Genomic DNA, 24406 nt, shown 5'->3' with positions numbered 1-24406 from the left:
CCCTCACTAGAGCAGCAGCAGCAGCGGCATTGTCCCGGAAGCCTCCCTCAGGCCTCTTAAGCTGTGGCGGTGCGTGCAGGCTCCGCCCCCTAGACCAGATGGAGTTGGCAGGAAAGGGAGCGGCCCACCCAGCACTCACTAGAGGAGCAGCAGCAGCAGTGTCCCGGAAGCCTCCCTCAGGCCTTTTTAGCTGTGGCGTTGAGTGCGGACTCCGCCCCCTAGGCCAGATGGAGTTGGCAGGAAAGGGAGCGGCCCACCCAGCACTCATTAAAGCAACAGCAGCAGTGTCCCGGAAGCCTCCCTCAGGCCTCTTAACCTGTGGCGGTGAGTGCTGGCTCCGCCCCCTAGGCCAGATGGAGTCGGCAGGAAAGGGAGCGGCCCACCCAGCACTCACTAGAGCAGCAGCAGCAGCAGTCTCCTGGAAGCCTCCCTCAGGCCTCTTAAGCTGTAGCGGTGAGTGCAGGCTCCGCCCCCTAGGCCAGATGGAGTCGGCAGGAAAGGGAGCGGCCCACCCAGCACTCACTAGAGCAGCGGCAGAAGCAGTGTCCTGGAAGCCTCCCTCAGTCCTCTTAAGCTGTGGCGGTGAGTGCAGGCTCCGCCCCCTAGGCCAGATGGAGATGGCAGGAAAGGGAGCGGCCCACCCAGCACTCACTAGAGCAGCAGCAGCTGTGTCCCGGAAGCCTCCCTCAGGCCTCATAAGCTGTGGCGGTGAGTGCAGGCTCCGCCCCCTAGGCCAGATGGAGTTGGCAGGAAAGGGAGCGGCCCACCCAGCACTGACTAGAGCAGTAGCAGTGTCCCGGACGCCTCCCTCAGGCCTCTTAAGCTGTGGCGGTGAGTGCAGGCTCTGCCCCCTAGGCCAGATGGAGTTGGTAGGAAAGGGAGCGGCCCACCCAGCACTCACTAGAGCAGCAGCAGCAGTGTCCTGGAAGCCTCCCTCAGGCCTCTTAAGCTGTGGCGGTGAGTGCAGGCTCCGCCCCCTAGGCCAGATTGAGTTGGCAGGAAAGGGAGCGGCCCACCCAGCACTCACTAGAGCAGCAGCAGCAGTGTCCTGGAAGCCTCCCTCAGGCCTCTTAAGCTGTGGCGGTGAGTGCAGGCTCCGCCCCCTAGGCCAGATGGAGATGGCAGGAAAGGGAGCGGCCCACCCAGCAATCACTAGAGCAGCAGCAGCAGCAGTGTCCCGGATGCCTCCCTCAGGCCTCTTAAGCTGTGGCGGTGAGTGCAGGCTCCGCCCCCTAGGCCAGATGGAGTGGACAGGAAAGGGAGCAGCCCACCCAGCACTCAGTAGAGCAGCAGCAGCAGTGTCCCGGACGCCTCCCTCAGGCCTCTTAAGCTGTGGTGGTGAGTGCAGGCTCCGCCCCCTAGGCCAGATGGAGTTGGCAGGAAAGGGAGCGGCCCACCCAGCACTCACTAGAGCAGCAGCAGCAGTGTCCTGGAAGCCTCCCTCAGGCCTCTTAAGCTGTGGCGGTGAGTGCAGGCTCCGCCCCCTAGGCCAGATGGAGATGGCAGGAAAGGGAGCGGCCCACCCAGCAATCACTAGAGCAGCAGCAGCAGCAGTGTCCCGGATGCCTCCCTCAGGCCTCTTAAGCTGTGGCGGTGAGTGCAGGCTCCGCCCCCTAGGCCAGATGGAGTGGACAGGAAAGGGAGCAGCCCACCCAGCACTCAGTAGAGCAGCAGCAGCAGTGTCCCGGACGCCTCCCTCAGGCCTCTTAAGCTGTGGTGGTGAGTGCAGGCTCCGCCCCCTAGGCCAGATGGAGTTGGCAGGAAAGGGAGCGGCCCACCCAGCACTGACTAGAGCAGCAGCAGCAGCAGCAGCAGCAGTGACCAGGAAGCCTCCCTCAGGCCTCTTAAGCTGTGGCGGTGAGTGCAGGCTCCGCCCCCTAGGCCAGATGGAGATGGCAGGAAAGGGAGCGGCCCACCCAGCAATCACTAGAGCAGCAGCAGCAGCAGTGTCCCGGACGCCTCCCTCAGGCCTCTTAAGCTGTGGCGGTGAGTGCAGGCTCTGCCACCTAGGCCAGATGGAGTTGGCACGAAAGGGAGCAGCCCACCCAGCACTCACTAGAGCAGCAGCAGCAGTGTCCCGGAAGCCTCCCTCAGGCCTCTTAAGCTGTGGCGGTGAGTGCAGGCTCCGTCCCCTAGGCCAGATGGAGTTGGCAGGAAAGGGAGCGGCCCACCCAGCACTCACTACAGAGGCAGCAGCAGCAGCATTGTCCCGGAAGCCTCCCTTAGGCCTCTTAAGGTGTGGCGGTGAGTGCAGGCTCCGTCCCCTAGGCCAGATGGAGTTGGCAGGAAAGGGAGCGGCCCACCCAGCACTCACTAGAGCAGCAGCAGCAGCAGCAGTGTCCCAGAAGCCTCCCTCAGGCCTCTGAAGCTGTGGCGGTGAGTGCAGGCTCCGTCCCCTAGGCCAGATGGAGTTGGCAAGAAAGGGAGCGGCCCACCCAGCACACACTAGAGCAGCAGCAGCAGTGTCCCGGATGCCTCCCTCAGGCCTCTTAAGCTGTGGCGGTGAGTGCAGGCTCCGCCCCCTAGGCCAGATGGAGTTGGCAGGAAAGGGAGCGGCCCACCCAGCACTCACTAGAGCAGCAGCAGCAGCAGCAGCAGCAGCAGTGACCAGGAAGCCTCCCTCAGGCCTCTTAAGCTGTTGCGGTGAGTGCAGGCTCCGTCCCCTAGGCCAGATGGAGTTGACAGGAAAGGGAGCGGCCCACCCAGCACTCACTAGAGCAGCAGCAGCAGCAGCAGCAGCAGCAGTGACCCGGAAGCCTCCCTCACGCCTCTTAAGCTGTGGCGGTGGGTGCAGGCTCCGCCCCCTAGGCCAGATGGAGTTGGCAGGAAAGGGAGCGGCCCACCCAGCACTCACTAGAGCAGCAGCAGCAGCAGCAGCAGTGACCCGGAAGCCTCCCTCACGCCTCTTAAGCTGTGGCGGTGGGTGCAGGCTCCGTCCCCTAGGCCAGATGGAGTTGACAGGAAAGGGAGCGGCCCACCCAGCACTCACTAGAGCAGCAGCAGCAGCAGCAGCAGCAGCAGTGACCCGGAAGCCTCCCTCAGGCCTCTTAAGCTGTGGCGGTGCGTGCAGGCTCCGCCCCCTAGGCCAGATGGAGTTGGCAGGAAAGGGAGCGGCCCACCCAGCACTCACTAGAGCAGCAGCAGCAGTGTCCCGGAATCCTCCCTCAGGCCTCTGAAGCTGTGGCGGTGAGTGCAGGCTCCGTCTCCTAGGCCAGATGGAGTTGACAGGAAAGGGAGCGGCCCACCCAGCACTCACTAGAGCAGCAGCAGCAGTGTCCCGGAATCCTCCCTCAGGCCTCTGAAGCTGTGGCGGTGAGTGCAGTCTCCGCCCCCTAGGCCAGATGGAGTTGGCAGGAAAGGGAGCGGCCCACCCAGCACTCACTAGAGCAGCAGCAGCAGCAGCAGCAGCAGTGACCAGGAAGCCTCCCTCAGGCCTCTTAAGCTGTTGCGGTGAGTGCAGGCTCCGTCCCCTAGGCCAGATGGAGTTGACAGGAAAGGGAGCGGCCCACCCAGCACTCACTAGAGCAGCAGCAGCAGTGTCCCGGATGCCTCCCTCAGGCCTCTTAAGCTGTGGCGGTGAGTGCAGGCTCCGCCCCCTAGGCCAGATGGAGTGGACAGGAAAGGGAGCAGCCCACCCAGCACTCACTAGAGCAGCAGCAGCAGTGTCCCGGAAGCCTCCCTCAGGCCTCTTAAGCTGTGGCGGTGAGTGCAGGCTCCGCCCCCTAGGGGAGATGGAGTTGGCAGGAAAGGGAGCGGCCCATCCAGCACTGACTAGAGCATCAGCAGCAGTGTTCCGGAAGCCTCCGTAAGGCCTCTTAAGCTGTTGCGGTGAGTGCAGGCTCCGCCCCCTAGACCAGATGGAGTTGGCAGGAAAGGGAGCGGCCCACCCAGCACTCACTAGAGCAGTAGCAGCAGTGTTCCGGAAGCCTCCCTCAGGCCTCTTAAGCTGTGGCGGTGAGTGCAGGCTCCGCCCCCCAGTCCAGATGGAGTTGGCAGGAAAGGGAGCGGCCCACCCAGGCACTCACTAGAGCAGCAGCAGCAGCAGCAGCAGTGTCCCGGAAGCCTCCCTCAGGCCTCTTAAGCTGTGGCGGTGAGTGCAGGCTCCGCCCCCCCAGGCCAGATGGAGTTGGCAGGAAAGGGAGCGGCGCAGCCAGCACTGACTAGAGCAGAAGCAGCAGTGTCCCGGAAGCCTCCCTCAGGCCTCTTAAGCTGTGGCGGTGAGTGCAGGCTCCGCCCCCTAGGCCAGATGGAGTTGGCAGGAAAGGGAGCGGCCCACCCAGCAGTCACTAGAGCAGCAGCAGCAGCAATGTCCCGGAAGCCTCCCTCAGGCCTCTGAAGCTGTGGCGGTGAGTGCAGGCTCCGCCCCCTAGGCCAGATGGAGTTGGCAGGAAAGGGAGCGGCCCACCCAGCACTCACTAGAGCAGCAGCAGAAGCAGTGTCCTGGAAGCCTCCCTCAGGCCTCTTAAGCTGTGGCGGTGAGTGCAGGCTCCGTCCCCTAGGTCAGATGGAGTTGGCAGGAAAGGGAGCGGCCCACCCAGCACTCACTAGAGCAGCAGCAGAAGCAGTGTCCCAGAAGCCTCCCTCAGGCCTCTTAAGCTGTGGCGGTGGTGCAGGCTCCGCCCGCTAGGTCAGATGGAGTTGGCAGGAAAGGGAGCGGCCCACCCAGCACTCAGTAGAGCACAGCAGCAGCAGCAGCAGCAGCAGTGACCCGGAAGCCTCCCTCAGGCCTCTTAAGCTGTGGCGGTGAGTGCAGGCTCCGTCCCCTAGGCCAGATGGAGTTGACAGGAAAGGGAGCGACCCACCCAGCACACACTAGAGCAGCAGCAGCAGCAGCAGTGACCCGGAAGCCTCCCTCAGGCCTCTGAAGCTGTGGCGGTGAGTGCAGGCTCCGCCCCCTAGGCCAGATGGAGTTGGAAGGAAAGGGAGCGGCCCACCCAGCACTCACTAGAGCAGCAGCAGCAGTGACCCGGAAGCCTCCCTCAGGCCTCTTAAGCTGTGGCGGTGAGTGCAGGCTTCGCCCCCTAGGCCAGATGGAGTTGGAAGGAAAGGGAGCGGCCCACCCAGCACTCACTAGAGCGGCAGCAGCAGCAGCAGTGTCCCAGAAGCCACCCTCAGGCCTCTTAAACTGTGGCGGTGAGTCCAGGCTCCGCCCCCTAGGTCAGATGGAGTTGGTCTGAAAGGGAGCGGCCCACCCAACACTCACTAGAGCAATAGCAGCAGCAGCAGTGTCCCAGAAGACTCCCTCAGGCCTCTTAAGCTGTGGCGGTGAGTGCAGGCTCTGCCCCCTAGGCCAGATGGAGTTGGCAGGAAAGGGAGCGGCCCACCCAGCACTCACTAGAGCAGCAGCAGCAGTGTTCCGGAAGCCTCCCTCAGGCCTCTTAAGCTGTGGCGGTGAGTGCAGGCTCTGCCCCCTAGGCCAGATGGAGTTGGCACGAAAGGGAGCGGCCCACCCAGCACTCACTAGAGCAGCAGCAGTGTCCCGGAAGCCTCCCTCAGGCCTCTGAAGCTGTGGCGGTGAGTGCAGTCTCCGCCCCCTAGGCCAGATGGAATTGGCAGGAAAGGGAGCGGCCCACCCAGCACTCAGTAGAGCAGTAGCAGCAGCAGCAGTGTGCCGGAAGCCTCCCTCAGGCCTTGTAAGCTGTGGCGGTGAGTGCAGGCTACGCCCCCTAGGCCAGATGGAGTTGGCAGGAAAGGGAGCGGCCCACCCAGCACTCAGTAGAGCAGTAGCAGCAGCAGCAGTGTGCCGGAAGCCTCCCTCAGGCCTTGTAAGCTGTGGCGGTGAGTGCAGGCTACGCCCCCTAGGCCAGATGGAGTTGGCAGGAAAGGGAGCGGCCCACCCAGAACTCACTAGAACAGCAGCAGCAGCAGCAGTGTTCCGGAAGCCTCCCTCAGGCCTCTTAAGCTGTGGCGGTGAGTGCAGGCTCCGCCCCCTAGGCCAGATGGAGTTGGCAGGAAGGGGAGCGGCCCACCCAGCACTCAGTAGAGAAGTAGAAGCAGCAGCAGTGTTCTGGAAGCCTCCCTCAGGCCTCTTAAGCTGTGGCGGTGAGTGCAGGCTCCGCCCCCTAGGCAAGATGGAGTTGGCAGGACAGGGAGCGGCCCACCCAGCACTCCATAGAGCAGCAGCAGCAGCAGCAGTGTCCCGGAAGCCTCCCTCAGGCCTCTTAAGCTGTGGCGGTGAGTGCAGGCTCCGCCCCCTAGGCCAGATGGAGTTGGCAGGAAAGGGAGCGGCCCACCCAGCACTCAGTAGAGCAGTAGCAGCAGCAGCAGTGTGCCGGAAGCCTCCCTCAGGCCTTGTAAGCTGTGGCGGTGAGTGCAGGCTACGCCCCCTAGGCCAGATGGAGTTGGCAGGAAAGGGAGCGGCCCACCCAGAACTCACTAGAACAGCAGCAGCAGCAGCAGTGTTCCGGAAGCCTCCCTCAGGCCTCTTAAGCTGTGGCGGTGAGTGCAGGCTCCGCCCCCTAGGCCAGATGGAGTTGGCAGGAAGGGGAGCGGCCCACCCAGCACTCAGTAGAGAAGTAGAAGCAGCAGCAGTGTTCTGGAAGCCTCCCTCAGGCCTCTTAAGCTGTGGCGGTGAGTGCAGGCTCCGCCCCCTAGGCAAGATGGAGTTGGCAGGACAGGGAGCGGCCCACCCAGCACTCCATAGAGCAGCAGCAGCAGCAGCAGTGTCCCGGAAGCCTCCCTCAGGCCTCTTAAGCTGTGGCGGTGAGTGCAGGCTCCGCCCCCTAGGCCAGATGGAGATGGCAGGAAAGGGAGCGGCCCACCCAGCACTCACTAGAGCACAGCAGCAGCAGCAGTGTCCCGGAAGCCTCCCTCAGGCCTCTTAAGCTGTGGCGATGCGTGCAGGCTCCGCCCCCTAGGCCAGATGGAGTTGGCAGGAAAGGGAGCGGCCCACCCAGCACTGACTAGAGCAGTAGCAACAGTGTTCCGGAAGCCTCCCTCAGGCCTCTTAAGCTGTGGCGGTGAGTGCAGGCTCTGCCCCCTAGGCCAGATGGAGTTGACACGAAAGGGAGCGGCCCACCCAGCACTCACTAGAGCAGCAGCAGCAGCAGCAGTGTCCCAGAAGCCTCCCTCAGGCCTCTTAAGCTGTGGCGGTGAGTGCAGGCTCCGCCCCCTAGGCCAGATTGAAATGGCAGGAAAGCGAGCGGCCCACCCAGCACTCAGTAGAGCAGCAGCAGCAGCAGTGTCCCGGATGCCTCCCTCAGGCCTCTTAAGCTGTGGCGGTGACTGCAGGCTCCGCCCCCTAGGCCAGATGGAGATGGCAGGAAAGGGAGCGGCACACCCAGCACTTACTAGAGCAGCAGCAGCTGTGTCCCGGAAGCCTCCCTCAGGCCTCTTAAGCTGTGGTGGTGAGTGCAGGCTCCGCCCCCTAGGCCACATGGAGTTGACAGGAAAGGGAACGGCCCACCCAGCACTCACTAGAGCAGCAGCAGCAGCAGCAGTGACCCGGAAGCCTCCCTCAGGCCTCTTAAGCTGTGGCGGTGAGTTCAGGCTCCGCCCCCTAGGCCAGATGGAGTTGGCAGGAAAGGGAGCGGCCCACCCAGCACTCACTAGAGCAGCAGCAGCAGCAGTGTCCCAGAAGCCTCCCTCAGGCCTTTTAAGCTGTGGCGGTGCGTGCAGGCTCCGCCCCCTAGGCCAGATGGAGTCGGTAGGAAAGGGAGCGGCCCACCCAGCACTCACTAGAGCAGCAGCAGCAGCAGCAGTGTTCCGGAAGCCTCCCTCAGGCCTCTTAAGCTGTGGCGGTGAGTGCAGGCTCCGCCCCCTAGGCCAGATGGAGTTGGCAGGAAAGGGAGCGGCCCATCCAGCACTGACTAGAGCATCAGCAGCAGTGTTCCGGAAGCCTCCCTCAGGCCTCTTAAGCTGTGGCGGTGAGTGCAGGCTCCGCCCCCTAGGCCAGATGGAGTGGACAGGAAAGGGAGCAGCTCACCCAGCACTCACTAGAGCAGCAGCAGCAGCAGTGTCCCAGAAGCCTCCCTCAGGCCTTTTAAGCTGTGGCGGTGAGTGCAGGCTACGCCCCCTAGGCCACATGGAGTTGACAGGAAAGGGAGCGGCCCACCCAGCACTCACTAGAGCAGCAGCAGCAGCAGCAGTGACCCGGAAGCCTCCCTCAGGCCTCTTAAGCTGTGGCGGTGAGTGCAGGCTCCGCCCCCTAGGTCAGATGGAGTTGGCAGGAAAGGGAGTGGCCCACCCAGCAGTCACTAGAACAGCAGCAGCAGCAGTGTCCCAGAAGCCTCCCTCAGGCCTTTTAAGCTGTGGCGGTGCGTGCAGGCTCCGCCCCTTAGGCCAGATGGAGTCGGTAGGAAAGGGAGCGGCCCACCCAGCACTCACTAGAGCAGCAGCAGCAGCAGCAGTGTTCCGGAAGCCGCTCTCAGGCCTCTTAAGCTGTGGCGGTGAGTGCAGGCTCCGCCCCCTAGGCCAGATGGAGTTGGCAGGAAAGGGAGCGGCCCACCCAGCACTCACTAGAGCAGCAGCAGCAGCAGCAGTGTCCCAGAAGCGTCTCTCAGGCCTCTTAAGCTGTGGCGGTGAGTGCAGGCTCCGCCCCCTAGGCCAGATGGAGTTGACAGGAAAGGGAGCGGCCCACCCAGCACTCACTAGAGCAGCAGCAGCAGCAGCAGCAGTGTCCCGGAAGCCTCCCTCAGGCCTCTTAAGCTGTGGCGGTGAGTGCAGGCTCCGCCCCCTAGGCCTAATGGAGTTGGCAGGAAAGGGAGCGGCCCACCCAGCACTCACTAGAGCAGCAGCAGCAGCAGTGTCCCAGAAGCCTCTCTCAGGCCGCTTAAGCTGTGGCGGTGAGTGCAGGCTCCGCCCCCTAGGCTAGATGGAGTTGGCAGGAAAGGGAGCGGCCCACCCAGCACTCACTAGAGCAGCAGCAGCAGCAGTGTCACGGAAGCCTCCCTCAGGCCTCTTAAGCTGTGGCGGGGAGTGCAGGCTCCGCCCCTTAGGCCAGATGGAGTTTGCGGGAAAGGGAGCGGCCCACCCAGCACTCACTAGAGCAGCAGCAGTGTCCCGGAAGCCTCCCTCAGGCCTCTTAAGCTGTGGCGGTGAGTGCAGGCTCCGCCCCCTAGGCCAGATGGAGTTGGCAGGAAAGGGAGCGGCCCACCCAGCACTCACTAGAGCAGCAGCAGTGTCCCGGAAGCCTCGCTCAGGCTTCTTAATATGTGGCGGTGAGTGCAGGCTCCGCCCCCTAGGCCAGATGGAGTTGGCAGGAAAGGGAGCGGCCCACCCAGCACTCCATAGAGCAGCAGCAGCAGCAGCAGTGTCCCGGAAGCCTCCCTCAGGCCTCTTAAACTGTGGCGGAGAGTGCAGGCTCCGCCCCCTAGGCCAGATGGAGCTGGCAGGAAAGGGAGCGGCCCACCAAGCACTCACTAGAGCAGCAGCAGCAGCAGTGTCCCGGAAGCCTCCCTCAGGCCTCTTAAGCTGTGGCGGTGAGTGCAGGCTCCGCCCCCTAGGCCAGATGGAGTTGGCAGGAAAGGGAGCGGCCCACCCAGCACTCCATAGAGCAGCAGCAGCAGTGTCCCGGAAGCCTCCCTCAGGCCTCTTAAACTGTGGCGAAGAGTGCAGGCTCCGCCCCCTAGGCCAGATGGAGTTGGCAGGAAAGGGAGCGGCCCACCAAGCACTCACTAGAGCAGCAGCAGCAGCAGTGTCCCGGAAGCCTCCCTCAGGCCTCTTAAGCTGTGGCGGTGAGTGCAGGCTCCGCCCCCTAGGCCAGATGGAGTTGGCAGGAAAGGGAGCGGCCCACCCAGCACTCACTAGAGCACCAGCAGTGTTCCGGAAGCCTCCCTCAGGCCTCTTAAGCTGTGGCGGTGAGTGCAGGCTCCGCCCCCTAGGCAAGATGGAGTTGGCAGGAAAGGGAGCGGCACACCCAGCACTCACTAGAGCAGCAGCAGCAGTGTTCCGGAAGCATCCCTCAGGCCTCTTAAGCTGTGGCGGTGAGTGCAGGCTCCGCCCCCTAGGCCAGATGGAGTTGGCAGGAAAGGGAGCGGCCCACCCAGCACTCATAGTGTAGCAGCAGCAGCAGCAGTGTCCCGGAAGCCTCCCTCAGGCCTCTTAAGCTGTGGCGGTGCGTGCAGGCTCCGCCCCCTAGACCAGATGGAGTTGGCAGTAAAGGGAGCGGCCCACCCAGCACTCACTAGAGGAGCAGCAGCAGCAGTGTCCCAGAAGCCTCCCTCAGGCCTTTTTAGCTGTGGCGTTGAGTGCGGACTCCGCCCCCTAGGCCAGATGGAGTTGGCAGTAATGGGAGCGGACCATCCAGCCCTCACTAGAGCAGCAGCAGCAGCGGCATTGTCCCGGAAGCCTCCCTCAGGCCTCTTAAGCTGTGGCGGTGCGTACAGGCTCCGCCCCCTAGGCCAGATGGAGTTGGCAGGAAAGGGAGCGGCCCACCCAGCACTCACTAGAGCAACAGCAGCAGTGTCCTGGAAGCCTCCCTCAGGCCTCTTAAGCTGTGGTGGTGAGTGCTGGCTCCGCCCCCTAGGCAAGATGGAGTTGGCAGGAAAGGGAGCGGCCCACCCAGCACTCACTGGAACAGCAGCAGCAGCAGCAGTGTCCCGGAAGCCTCCCTCAGGCCTCTTAAGCTGTGGCGGTGAGTGCAGGCTCTGCCCCCTAGACCAGATGGAGTTGGCAGGAAAGGGAGCGGCCCACCCAGCACTCACTAGAGGAGCAGCAACAGCAGTGTCCCGGAAGCCTCCCTCAGGCCTCTTTAGCTGTGGCGTTGAGTGCGGACTCCGCCCCCTAGGCCAGATGGAGTTGGCAGGAAAGGGAGCGGCCCATCCAGCCCTCACGAGAGCAGCAGCAGCAGCGGCATTGTCCCGGAAGCCTCCCTCAGGCCTCTTAAGCTGTGGCGGTGAGTGCAGGCTCCGCCCCCTAGGCCAGAGGGAGTTGGCAGGAAAGGGAGCGGCCCATCCAGCACTCACTAGAGCAGCAGCAGCAGAAGTGTCCCGGAAGCATCCCTCAGGCCTCCTAAGCTGTGGCGGTAAGTGCAGGCTCCGCCCCCTAGGCCAGATGGAGTTGGCAGGAAAGGGAGCGGCCCACCCAGCACTCACTAGACCAGCAGCAGTGTTCCGGAAGCCTCCCTCAGGCCTCTTAAGCTGTGGCGGTGAGTGCAGGCTCCGCCCCCTAGGCCAGATGGAGTTGGCAGGAAAGGGAGCGGCCCACCCAGCACTCACTGGAACAGCAGCAGAAGCAGCAGTGTCCCGGAAGCCTCCCTCAGGCCTCTTAAGCTGTGGCGGTGAGTGCAGGCTCCGCCCCCTAGGCCAGATGGAGTTGGCAGGAAAGGGAGTGGCCCACCCAGCAGTCACTAGAACAGCAGCAGCAGCAGTGTCCCGGAAGCCTCCCTCAGGCCTCTTAAGCTGTGGCGGTGAGTGCAGGCTCCGCCCCCTAGGCCTAATGGAGTTGGCAGGAAAGGGAGCGGCCCACCCAGCACTCACTAGACCAGCAGCAGTGTTCCGGAAGCCTCCCTCAGGCCTCTTAAGCTGTGGCGGTGAGTGCAGGCTCCGCCCCCTAGGCCAGATGGAGTTGGCAGGAAAGGGAGCGGCACACCCAGCACTCACTAGAGCAGCAGCAGCAGTGTTCCGGAAGCCTCCCTCAGGCCTCTTAAGCTGTGGCGGTGAGTGCAGGCTCCGCCCCCTAGGCCAGATGGAGTTGGCAGGAAAGGGAGCGGCCCACCCAGCACTCATAGTGTAGCAGCAGCAGCAGCAGTGTCCCGGAAGCCTCCCTCAGGCCTCTTAAGCTGTGGCGGTGCGTGCAGGCTCCGTCCCGTAGACCAGATGGAGTTGGCAGGAAAGGGAGCGGCCCACCCAGCACTCACTAGAGGAGCAGCAGCAGCAGTGTCCCGGAAGCCTCCCTCAGGCCTTTTTAGCTGTGGCGTTGAGTGCGGACTCCGCCCCCTAGGCCAGATGGAGTTGGCAGTAAAGGGAGCGGCCCATCCAGCCCTCACTAGAGCAGCAGCAGCAGCGGCATTGTCCCGGAAGCCTCCCTCAGGCCTCTTAAGCTGTGGCGGTGCGTACAGGCTCCGCCCCCTAGGCCAGATGGAGTTGGCAGGAAAGGGAGCGGCCCACCCAGCACTCACTAAAGCAACAGCAGCAGTGTCCCGGAAGCCTCCCTCAGGCCTCTTAAGCTGTGGTGGTGAGTGCTGGCTCCGCCCCCTAGGCCAGATGGAGTTGGCAGGAAAGGGAGCGGCCCACCCAGCACTCATAGTGTAGCAGCAGCAGCAGCAGTGTCCCAGAAGCCTCTCTCAGGCCTCTTAAGCTGTGGCGGTGAGTGCAGGCTCCGCCCCCTAGGCCAGATGGAGTTGGCAGGAAAGGGAGCGGCCCACTAAACACTCACTAGAGCAGCAGCAGCAGCAGCAGCAGTGTCCTGGAAGCCTCCCTCAGGCCTCTTAAGCTGTGGCGGTGAGTGCAGGCTCTGCCCTGTAAGCCAGATAGAGTTGGCAGGAAAGGGAGCGGCCCACCCAGCACTCACTAGAGCAATAGCAGCAGCAGTGTCCCGGAAGCTTCCCTCAGGCCTCTTAAGCTGTGGCGGTGAGTGCAGGCTCCGCCCCCTAGGCCAGATGGAGTTGGCAGGAAAGGGAGCGCCCCACCCAGCACTCACTAGAGCAGCAGCAGCAGCAGAGTCCCGGAAGCCTCCCTCAGGCCTCTTAAGCTGTTGCGGTGAGTGCAGGCTCCGCCCCCTAGGCCAGATGGAGTTGGCAGGAAAGGGAGCGGCCCACCCAGCACTCACTGGAACAGCAGCAGCAGCAGCAGTGTACCGGAAGCCTCCCTCAGGCCTCTTAAGCTGTGGCGGTGAGTGCAGGCTCTGCCCCCTAGACCAGATGGAGTTGGCAGGAAAGGGAGCGGCCCACCCAGCACTCACTGGAACAGCAGCAGCAGCAGCAGTGTCCCGGAAGCCTCCCTCAGGCCTCTTAAGCTGTTGCGGTGAGTGCAGGCTCCGCCCCCTAGGCCAGAGGGAGTTGGCAGGAAAGGGAGCGGCCCATCCAGCACTCACTAGAGCAGCAGCAGCAGAAGTGTCCCGGAAGCCTCCCTCAGGCCTCTTAAGCTGTGGCGGTGAGTGCAGGCTCCGCCCCCTATGCCAGATGGAGTTGGCAGGAAAGGGAGCGGCCCACCCAGCACTCACTAGAGCTGCTGCAGCAGCTGAGTCCCGGAAGCCTCCCTCAGGCCTCTTAATCTGTGGCGGTGAGTGCAGGCTCCGCCCCCTAGGCCAGATGGAGTTGGCAGGAAAGGGAGTGGCCCACCCAGCAGTCACTAGAACAGCAGCAGCAGCAGTGTCCCGGAAGCCTCCCTCAGGCCTCTTAAGCTGTGGCGGTGTGTGCAGGCTCCGCCCCCTAGGCCAGATGGAGTTGGCAGGAAAGGGAGCGGCCCACCCAGCACTCACTAGAGGAGCAGCAACAGCAGTGTCCCGGAAGCCTCCCTCAGGCCTCTTTAGCTGTGGCGTTGACTGCGGACTCCGCCCCCTAGGCCAGATGGAGTTGGCAGGAAAGGGAGCGGCCCACCCAGCACTCACTGGAACAGCAGCAGCAGCAGCAGTGTCCCGGAAGCCTCCCTCAGGCCTCTTAAGCTGTGGCGGTGAGTGCAGGCTCCGCCCCCTAGGCCAGAGGGAGTTGGCAGGAAAGGGATCGGCCCACCCAGCACTCACTAGAGGAGCAGCAACAGCAGTGTCCCGGAAGCCTCCCTCAGGCCTCTTAAGCTGTGGCGGTGTGTGCAGGCTCCGCCCCCTAGGCCAGATGGAGTTGGCAGGAAAGGGGGCGGCCCACCCAGCACTCACTGGAACAGCAGCAGCAGCAGCAGCAGTGTTCCGGATGCCTCTCTCAGGCCTCTTAAGCTGTTGCGGTGAGTGCAGGCTCCGCCCCCTAGGCCAGATGGAGTTGGCAGGAAAGGGAGCGGCCCACCCAGCACTCACTGGAACAGCAGCAGCAGCAGCAGCAGTGTTCCGGATGCCTCTCTCAGGCCTCTTAAGCTGTTGCGGTGAGTGCAGGCTCCGCCCCCTAGGCCAGATGGAGTTGGCAGGAAAGGGAGCGGCCCACTCAGCACTCACTAGAGCAGCAGCAGCAGCAGCAGTGTCCCAGAAGCCTCTCTCAGGCCTCTTAAGCTGTGGCGGTGAGTGCAGGCTCCGCCCCCTAGACCAGATGGAGGTGGCAGGAAAGGGAGCGCCCCACCCAGCACTTACTAGAGCAGCAGCAGCAGCAGAGTCCCGGAAGCCTCCCTAAGGCCTCTTAAGCTGTGGCGGTGAGTGCAGGCTCCGCCCCCTAGGCCAGATGGAGTTGGCAGGAAAGGGAGCGGCCCACTAAACACTCACTAGAGCAGCAGCAGAGTCCCGGAAGCCTCCCTCAGGCCTCTTAAGCTGTTGCGGTGAGTGCAGGCTCCGCCCCCTAGGCCAGATGGAGTTGGCAGGAAAGGGAGCGGCCCACCCAGCACTCACTGGAACAGCAGCAGCAGCAGCAGCAGTGTTCCGGAAGCCTCCCTCAGGCCTCTTAAGCTGTGGCGGTGAGTGCAGGCTCTGCCCCCTAGACCAGATGGAGTTGGCAGGAAAGGGAGCGGCCCATCCAGCACTCACTAGAGCAGCAGCAGCAGAAGTGTCCCGGAAGCCTCCCTCAGGCCTCTTAAGCTGTGGCGGTGAGTGCAGGCTCCGCCCCCTAGGCCAGATGGAGTTGGCAGGAAAGGGAGCGGCCCACCCAGCACTCACTAGAGCTGCTGCAGCAGCAGAGTCCCGGAAGCCTCCCTCAGGCCTCTTAAGCTGTTAGGGTGAGTGCAGGCTCCGCCCCCTTGGCCAGATGGAGTTGGCAGGAAAGGGAGCGGCCCACCCAGCACTCACTAGAGCTGCTGCAGCAGCAGAGTCCCGGAAGCCTCCCTCAGGCCTCTTAAGCTGTGGCGGTGAGTGCAGGCTCCGCCCCCTAGGCCAGATGGAGTTGGCAGGAAAGGGAGCGGCCCACCCAGCACTCACTAGAGCTGCTGCAGCAGCAGAGTCCCGGAAGCCTCCCTCAGGCCTCTTAAGCTGTTAGGGTGAGTGCAGGCTCCGCCCCCTTGGCCAGATGGAGTTGGCAGGAAAGGGAGCGGCCCACCCAGCACTCACTAGAGCTGCTGCAGCAGCAGAGTCCCGGAAGCCTCCCTCAGGCCTCTTAAGCTGTTGCGGTGAGTGCAGGCTCCGCCTCCTAGGCCAGATGGAGTTGGCAGGAAAGGGAGCGGCCCACCCAGCACTCACTAGAGGAGCAGCAACAGCAGTGTCCCGGAAGCCTCCCTCAGGCCTCTTAAGCTGTGGCGGTGAGTGCAGGCTCTGCCCCCTAGACCAGATGGAGTTGGCAGGAAAGGGAGCGGCCCACCCAGCACTCACTAGAGGAGCAGCAACAGCAGTGTCCCGGAAGCCTCCCTCAGGCCTCTTTAGCTGTGGCGTTGAGTGCGGACTCCGCCCCCTAGGCCAGATGGAGTTGGCAGGAAAGGGAGCGGCCCATCCAGCCCTCTCGAGAGCAGCAGCAGCAGCGGCATTGTCCCGGAAGCCTCCCTCAGGCCTCTTAAGCTGTGGCGGTGAGTGCAGGCTCCGCCCCCTAGGCCAGTGGGAGTTGGCAGGAAAGTGAGCGGCCCATCCAGCACTCACTAGAGCAGCAGCAGCAGAAGTGTCCCGGAAGCCTCCCTCAGGCCTCTTAAGCTGTGGCGGTGAGTGCAGGCTCCGCCCCCTAGGCCAGATGGAGTTGGCAGGAAAGGGAGCGGCACACCCAGCACTCACTAGAGCAGCAGCAGCAGTGTTCCGGAAGCCTCCCTCAGGCCTCTTAAGCTGTGGCGGTGGGTGCAGGCTCCGCCCCCTAGGCCAGATGGAGTTGGCAGGAAAGGGAGCGGCCCGCCCAGCACTCATAGTGTAGCAGCAGCAGCAGCAGTGTCCCGGAAGCCTCCCTCAGGCCTCTTAAGCTGTGGCGGTGCGTGCAGGCTCCGCCCCCTAGACCAGATGGAGTTGGCAGGAAAGGGAGCGGCCCACCCAGCCCTCACTAGAGCAGCAGCAGCAGCGGCATTGTCCCGGAAGCCTCCCTCAGGCCTCTTAAGCTGTGGCGGTGCGTGCAGGCTCCGCCCCCTAGACCAGATGGAGTTGGCAGGAAAGGGAGCGGCCCACCCAGCACTCACTAGAGGAGCAGCAGCAGCAGTGTCCCGGAAGCCTCCCTCAGGCCTTTTTAGCTGTGGCGTTGAGTGCGGACTCCGCCCCCTAGGCCAGATGGAGTTGGCAGGAAAGGGAGCGGCCCACCCAGCACTCATTAAAGCAACAGCAGCAGTGTCCCGGAAGCCTCCCTCAGGCCTCTTAACCTGTGGCGGTGAGTGCTGGCTCCGCCCCCTAGGCCAGATGGAGTCGGCAGGAAAGGGAGCGGCCCACCCAGCACTCACTAGAGCAGCAGCAGCAGCAGTCTCCTGGAAGCCTCCCTCAGGCCTCTTAAGCTGTAGCGGTGAGTGCAGGCTCCGCCCCCTAGGCCAGATGGAGTCGGCAGGAAAGGGAGCGGCCCACCCAGCACTCACTAGAGCAGCGGCAGAAGCAGTGTCCTGGAAGCCTCCCTCAGTCCTCTTAAGCTGTGGCGGTGAGTGCAGGCTCCGCCCCCTAGGCCAGATGGAGATGGCAGGAAAGGGAGCGGCCCACCCAGCACTCACTAGAGCAGCAGCAGCTGTGTCCCGGAAGCCTCCCTCAGGCCTCATAAGCTGTGGCGGTGAGTGCAGGCTCCGCCCCCTAGGCCAGATGGAGTTGGCAGGAAAGGGAGCGGCCCACCCAGCACTGACTAGAGCAGTAGCAGTGTCCCGGACGCCTCCCTCAGGCCTCTTAAGCTGTGGCGGTGAGTGCAGGCTCTGCCCCCTAGGCCAGATGGAGTTGGTAGGAAAGGGAGCGGCCCACCCAGCACTCACTAGAGCAGCAGCAGCAGTGTCCTGGAAGCCTCCCTCAGGCCTCTTAAGCTGTGGCGGTGAGTGCAGGCTCCGCCCCCTAGGCCAGATTGAGTTGGCAGGAAAGGGAGCGGCCCACCCAGCACTCACTAGAGCAGCAGCAGCAGTGTCCTGGAAGCCTCCCTCAGGCCTCTTAAGCTGTGGCGGTGAGTGCAGGCTCCGCCCCCTAGGCCAGATGGAGATGGCAGGAAAGGGAGCGGCCCACCCAGCAATCACTAGAGCAGCAGCAGCAGCAGTGTCCCGGATGCCTCCCTCAGGCCTCTTAAGCTGTGGCGGTGAGTGCAGGCTCCGCCCCCTAGGCCAGATGGAGTGGACAGGAAAGGGAGCAGCCCACCCAGCACTCAGTAGAGCAGCAGCAGCAGTGTCCCGGACGCCTCCCTCAGGCCTCTTAAGCTGTGGTGGTGAGTGCAGGCTCCGCCCCCTAGGCCAGATGGAGTTGGCAGGAAAGGGAGCGGCCCACCCAGCACTCACTAGAGCAGCAGCAGCAGTGTCCTGGAAGCCTCCCTCAGGCCTCTTAAGCTGTGGCGGTGAGTGCAGGCTCCGCCCCCTAGGCCAGATGGAGATGGCAGGAAAGGGAGCGGCCCACCCAGCAATCACTAGAGCAGCAGCAGCAGCAGTGTCCCGGATGCCTCCCTCAGGCCTCTTAAGCTGTGGCGGTGAGTGCAGGCTCCGCCCCCTAGGCCAGATGGAGTGGACAGGAAAGGGAGCAGCCCACCCAGCACTCAGTAGAGCAGCAGCAGCAGTGTCCCGGACGCCTCCCTCAGGCCTCTTAAGCTGTGGTGGTGAGTGCAGGCTCCGCCCCCTAGGCCAGATGGAGTTGGCAGGAAAGGGAGCGGCCCACCCAGCACTGACTAGAGCAGCAGCAGCAGCAGCAGCAGCAGTGACCAGGAAGCCTCCCTCAGGCCTCTTAAGCTGTGGCGGTGAGTGCAGGCTCCGCCCCCTAGGCCAGATGGAGATGGCAGGAAAGGGAGCGGCCCACCCAGCAATCACTAGAGCAGCAGCAGCAGCAGTGTCCCGGAAGCCTCCCTCAGGCCTCTTAAGCTGTGGCGGTGAGTGCAGGCTCTGCCACCTAGGCCAGATGGAGTTGGCACGAAAGGGAGCAGCCCACCCAGCACTCACTAGAGCAGCAGCAGCAGTGTCCCGGAAGCCTCCCTCAGGCCTCTTAAGCTGTGGCGGTGAGTGCAGGCTCCGTCCCCTAGGCCAGATGGAGTTGGCAGGAAAGGGAGCGGCCCACCCAGCACTCACTACAGAGGCAGCAGCAGCAGCATTGTCCCGGAAGCCTCCCTTAGGCCTCTTAAGGTGTGGCGGTGAGTGCAGGCTCCGTCCCCTAGGCCAGATGGAGTTGGCAGGAAAGGGAGCGGCCCACCCAGCACTCACTAGAGCAGCAGCAGCAGCAGCAGTGTCCCAGAAGCCTCCCTCAGGCCTCTGAAGCTGTGGCGGTGAGTGCAGGCTCCGTCCCCTAGGCCAGATGGAGTTGGCAAGAAAGGGAGCGGCCCACCCAGCACACACTAGAGCAGCAGCAGCAGTGTCCCGGATGCCTCCCTCAGGCCTCTTAAGCTGTGGCGGTGAGTGCAGGCTCCGCCCCCTAGGCCAGATGGAGTTGGCAGGAAAGGGAGCGGCCCACCCAGCACTCACTAGAGCAGCAGCAGCAGCAGCAGCTGTGTCCCGGAATCCTCCCTCAGGCCTCTGAAGCTGTGGCGGTGAGTGCAGGCTCCGCCCCCTAGGCCAGATGGAGTTGACAGGAAAGGGAGCGGCCCACCCAGCACTCACTAGAGCAGCAGCAGCAGCAGCAGCAGCAGCAGTGACCCGGAAGCCTCCCTCACGCCTCTTAAGCTGTGGCGGTGGGTGCAGGCTCCGCCCCCTAGGCCAGATGGAGTTGGCAGGAAAGGGAGCGGCCCACCCAGCACTCACTAGAGCAGCAGCAGCAGCAGCAGCAGCAGCAGTGACCCGGAAGCCTCCCTCACGCCTCTTAAGCTGTGGCGGTGGGTGCAGGCTCCGTCCCCTAGGCCAGATGGAGTTGACAGGAAAGGGAGCGGCCCACCCAGCACTCACTAGAGCAGCAGCAGCAGCAGCAGCAGCAGCAGTGACCCGGAAGCCTCCCTCAGGCCTCTTAAGCTGTGGCGGTGCGTGCAGGCTCCGCCCCCTAGGCCAGATGGAGTTGGCAGGAAAGGGAGCGGCCCACCCAGCACTCACTAGAGCAGGAGCAGCAGTGTCCCAGAAGCCTCCCTCAGGCCTCTTAAGCTGTGGCGGTGCGTGCAGGCTCCGCCCCCTAGGCCAGATGGAGTTGGCAGGAAAGGGAGCGGCCCACCCAGCACTCACTAGAGCAGCAGCAGCAGTGTCCCGGAATCCTCCCTCAGGCCTCTGAAGCTGTGGCGGTGAGTGCAGGCTCCGTCTCCTAGGCCAGATGGAGTTGACAGGAAAGGGAGCGGCCCACCCAGCACTCACTAGAGCAGCAGCAGCAGTGTCCCGGAATCCTCCCTCAGGCCTCTGAAGCTGTGGCGGTGAGTGCAGTCTCCGCCCCCTAGGCCAGATGGAGTTGGCAGGAAAGGGAGCGGCCCACCCAGCACTCACTAGAGCAGCAGCAGCAGCAGCAGCAGCAGTGACCAGGAAGCCTCCCTCAGGCCTCTTAAGCTGTTGCGGTGAGTGCAGGCTCCGTCCCCTAGGCCAGATGGAGTTGACAGGAAAGGGAGCGGCCCACCCAGCACTCACTAGAGCAGCAGCAGCAGTGTCCCGGATGCCTCCCTCAGGCCTCTTAAGCTGTGGCGGTGAGTGCAGGCTCCGCCCCCTAGGCCAGATGGAGTGGACAGGAAAGGGAGCAGCCCACCCAGCACTCACTAGAGCAGCAGCAGCAGTGTCCCGGAAGCCTCCCTCAGGCCTCTTAAGCTGTGGCGGTGAGTGCAGGCTCCGCCCCCTAGGGGAGATGGAGTTGGCAGGAAAGGGAGCGGCCCATCCAGCACTGACTAGAGCATCAGCAGCAGTGTTCCGGAAGCCTCCGTAAGGCCTCTTAAGCTGTTGCGGTGAGTGCAGGCTCCGCCCCCTAGACCAGATGGAGTTGGCAGGAAAGGGAGCGGCCCACCCAGCACTCACTAGAGCAGTAGCAGCAGTGTTCCGGAAGCCTCCCTCAGGCCTCTTAAGCTGTGGCGGTGAGTGCAGGCTCCGCCCCCCAGTCCAGATGGAGTTGGCAGGAAAGGGAGCGGCCCACCCAGGCACTCACTAGAGCAGCAGCAGCAGCAGCAGCAGTGTCCCGGAAGCCTCCCTCAGGCCTCTTAAGCTGTGGCGGTGAGTGCAGGCTCCGCCCCCCCAGGCCAGATGGAGTTGGCAGGAAAGGGAGCGGCGCACCCAGCACTGACTAGAGCAGAAGCAGCAGTGTCCCGGAAGCCTCCCTCAGGCCTCTGAAGCTGTGGCGGTGAGTGCAGGCTCCGCCCCCTAGGCCAGATGGAGTTGGCAGGAAAGGGAGCGGCCCACCCAGCACTCACTAGAGCAGCAGCAGAAGCAGTGTCCTGGAAGCCTCCCTCAGGCCTCTTAAGCTGTGGCGGTGAGTGCAGGCTCCGTCCCCTAGGTCAGATGGAGTTGGCAGGAAAGGGAGCGGCCCACCCAGCACTCACTAGAGCAGCAGCAGAAGCAGTGTCCCAGAAGCCTCCCTCAGGCCTCTTAAGCTGTGGCGGTGGTGCAGGCTCCGCCCCCTAGGTCAGATGGAGTTGGCAGGAAAGGGAGCGGCCCACCCAGCACTCAGTAGAGCACAGCAGCAGCAGCAGCAGCAGCAGCAGCAGTGACCCGGAAGCCTCCCTCAGGCCTCTTAAGCTGTGGCGGTGAGTGCAGGCTCCGTCCCCTAGGCCAGATGGAGTTGACAGGAAAGGGAGCGACCCACCCAGCACACACTAGAGCAGCAGCAGCAGCAGCAGTGACCCGGAAGCCTCCCTCAGGCCTCTGAAGCTGTGGCGGTGAGTGCAGGCTCCGCCCCCTAGGCCAGATGGAGTTGGAAGGAAAGGGAGCGGCCCACCCAGCACTCACTAGAGCAGCAGCAGCAGTGACCCGGAAGCCTCCCTCAGGCCTCTTAAGCTGTGGCGGTGAGTGCAGGCTTCGCCCCCTAGGCCAGATGGAGTTGGAAGGAAAGGGAGCGGCCCACCCAGCACTCACTAGAGCGGCAGCAGCAGCAGCAGTGTCCCAGAAGCCACCCTCAGGCCTCTTAAACTGTGGCGGTGAGTGCAGGCTCCGCCCCCTAGGTCAGATGGAGTTGGTCTGAAAGGGAGCGGCCCACCCAACACTCACTAGAGCAATAGCAGCAGCAGCAGTGTCCCAGAAGACTCCCTCAGGCCTCTTAAGCTGTGGCGGTGAGTGCAGGCTCTGCCCCCTAGGCCAGATGGAGTTGGCAGGAAAGGGAGCGGCCCACCCAGCACTCACTAGAGCAGCAGCAGCAGTGTTCCGGAAGCCTCCCTCAGGCCTCTTAAGCTGTGGCGGTGAGTGCAGGCTCTGCCCCCTAGGCCAGATGGAGTTGGCACGAAAGGGAGCGGCCCACCCAGCACTCACTAGAGCAGCAGCAGTGTCCCGGAAGCCTCCCTCAGGCCTCTGAAGCTGTGGCGGTGAGTGCAGTCTCCGCCCCCTAGGCCAGATGGAATTGGCAGGAAAGGGAGCGGCCCACCCAGCACTCAGTAGAGCAGTAGCAGCAGCAGCAGTGTGCCGGAAGCCTCCCTCAGGCCTTGTAAGCTGTGGCGGTGAGTGCAGGCTACGCCCCCTAGGCCAGATGGAGTTGGCAGGAAAGGGAGCGGCCCACCCAGCACTCAGTAGAGCAGTAGCAGCAGCAGCAGTGTGCCGGAAGCCTCCCTCAGGCCTTGTAAGCTGTGGCGGTGAGTGCAGGCTACGCCCCCTAGGCCAGATGGAGTTGGCAGGAAAGGGAGCGGCCCACCCAGAACTCACTAGAACAGCAGCAGCAGCAGCAGTGTTCCGGAAGCCTCCCTCAGGCCTCTTAAGCTGTGGCGGTGAGTGCAGGCTCCGCCCCCTAGGCCAGATGGAGTTGGCAGGAAGGGGAGCGGCCCACCCAGCACTCAGTAGAGAAGTAGAAGCAGCAGCAGTGTTCTGGAAGCCTCCCTCAGGCCTCTTAAGCTGTGGCGGTGAGTGCAGGCTCCGCCCCCTAGGCAAGATGGAGTTGGCAGGACAGGGAGCGGCCCACCCAGCACTCCATAGAGCAGCAGCAGCAGCAGCAGTGTCCCGGAAGCCTCCCTCAGGCCTCTTAAGCTGTGGCGGTGAGTGCAGGCTCCGCCCCCTAGGCCAGATGGAGTTGGCAGGAAAGGGAGCGGCCCACCCAGCACTCAGTAGAGCAGTAGCAGCAGCAGCAGTGTGCCGGAAGCCTCCCTCAGGCCTTGTAAGCTGTGGCGGTGAGTGCAGGCTACGCCCCCTAGGCCAGATGGAGTTGGCAGGAAAGGGAGCGGCCCACCCAGAACTCACTAGAACAGCAGCAGCAGCAGCAGTGTTCCGGAAGCCTCCCTCAGGCCTCTTAAGCTGTGGCGGTGAGTGCAGGCTCCGCCCCCTAGGCCAGATGGAGTTGGCAGGAAGGGGAGCGGCCCACCCAGCACTCAGTAGAGAAGTAGAAGCAGCAGCAGTGTTCTGGAAGCCTCCCTCAGGCCTCTTAAGCTGTGGCGGTGAGTGCAGGCTCCGCCCCCTAGGCAAGATGGAGTTGGCAGGACAGGGAGCGGCCCACCCAGCACTCCATAGAGCAGCAGCAGCAGCAGCAGTGTCCCGGAAGCCTCCCTCAGGCCTCTTAAGCTGTGGCGGTGAGTGCAGGCTCCGCCCCCTAGGCCAGATGGAGTTGGCAGGAAAGGGAGCGGCCCACCCAGCACTCACTAGAGCACAGCAGCAGCAGCAGTGTCCCGGAAGCCTCCCTCAGGCCTCTTAAGCTGTGGCGATGCGTGCAGGCTCCGCCCCCTAGGCCAGATGGAGTCGGCAGAAAGGGAGCGGCCCACCCAGCACTCACTAGAGCAGTAGCAGCAGTGTTCCGGAAGCCTCCCTCAGGCCTCTTAAGCTGTGGCAGTGAGTGCAGGCTCTGCCCCCTAGGCCAGGTGGAGTTGGCAGGAAAGGGAGCGGCCCACCCAGCACTCACTAGAGCAGCAGCAGAAGCAGTGTCCTGGAAGCCTCCCTCAGGCCTCTTAAGCTGTGGCGGTGAGTGCAGGCTCCGTCCCCTAGGCCAGATGGAGTGGACAGGAAAGGGAGCAGCCCACCCAGCACTCACTAGAGCAGCAGCAGCAGTGTCCCGGACGCCTCTCTCAGGCCTCTTAAGCTGTGGCGGTGAGTGCAGGCTCCGCCCCCTAGGCCAGATGGAGTTGGCAGGAAAGGGAGCGGCCCACCCAGCACTGACTAGAGCAATAGCAACAGTGTTCCGGAAGCCTCCCTCAGGCCTCTTAAGCTGTGGCGGTGAGTGCAGGCTCTGCCCCCTAGGCCAGATGGAGTTGACACGAAAGGGAGCGGCCCACCCAGCACTCACTAGAGCAGCAGCAGCAGCAGCAGTGTCCCAGAAGCCTCCCTCAGGCCTCTTAAGCTGTGGCGGTGAGTGCAGGCTCCGCCCCCTAGGCCAGATTGAAATGGCAGGAAAGCGAGCGGCCCACCCAGCACTCAGTAGAGCAGCAGCAGCAGCAGTGTCCCGGATGCCTCCCTCAGGCCTCTTAAGCTGTGGCGGTGACTGCAGGCTCCGCCCCCTAGGCCAGATGGAGATGGCAGGAAAGGGAGCGGCACACCCAGCACTTACTAGAGCAGCAGCAGCTGTGTCCCGGAAGCCTCCCTCAGGCCTCTTAAGCTGTGGTGGTGAGTGCAGGCTCCGCCCCCTAGGCCACATGGAGTTGACAGGAAAGGGAACGGCCCACCCAGCACTCACTAGAGCAGCAGCAGCAGCAGCAGTGACCCGGAAGCCTCCCTCAGGCCTCTTAAGCTGTGGCGGTGAGTGCAGGCTCCGCCCCCTAGGCCAGATGGAGTTGGCAGGAAAGGGAGCGGCCCACCCAGCACTCACTAGAGCAGCAGCAGCAGCAGTGTCCCAGAAGCCTCCCTCAGGCCTTTTAAGCTGTGGCGGTGCGTGCAGGCTCCGCCCCCTAGGCCAGATGGAGTCGGTAGGAAAGGGAGCGGCCCACCCAGCACTCACTAGAGCAGCAGCAGCAGCAGCAGTGTTCCGGAAGCCTCCCTCAGGCCTCTTAAGCTGTGGCGGTGAGTGCAGGCTCCGCCCCCTAGGCCAGATGGAGTTGGCAGGAAAGGGAGCGGCCCATCCAGCACTGACTAGAGCATCAGCAGCAGTGTTCCGGAAGCCTCCCTCAGGCCTCTTAAGCTGTGGCGGTGAGTGCAGGCTCCGCCCCCTAGGCCAGATGGAGTGGACAGGAAAGGGAGCAGCTCACCCAGCACTCACTAGAGCAGCAGCAGCAGCAGTGTCCCAGAAGCCTCCCTCAGGCCTTTTAAGCTGTGGCGGTGAGTGCAGGCTACGCCCCCTAGGCCACATGGAGTTGACAGGAAAGGGAGCGGCCCACCCAGCACTCACTAGAGCA

This window comes from Podarcis pityusensis (assembly GCF_964106645.2).
Source record: "Podarcis pityusensis genome assembly, chromosome: W".
In the NCBI taxonomy this organism is placed as follows: Eukaryota; Metazoa; Chordata; class Lepidosauria; order Squamata; family Lacertidae; genus Podarcis; species Podarcis pityusensis.
This window is presented reverse-complemented; position numbering follows the sequence as displayed.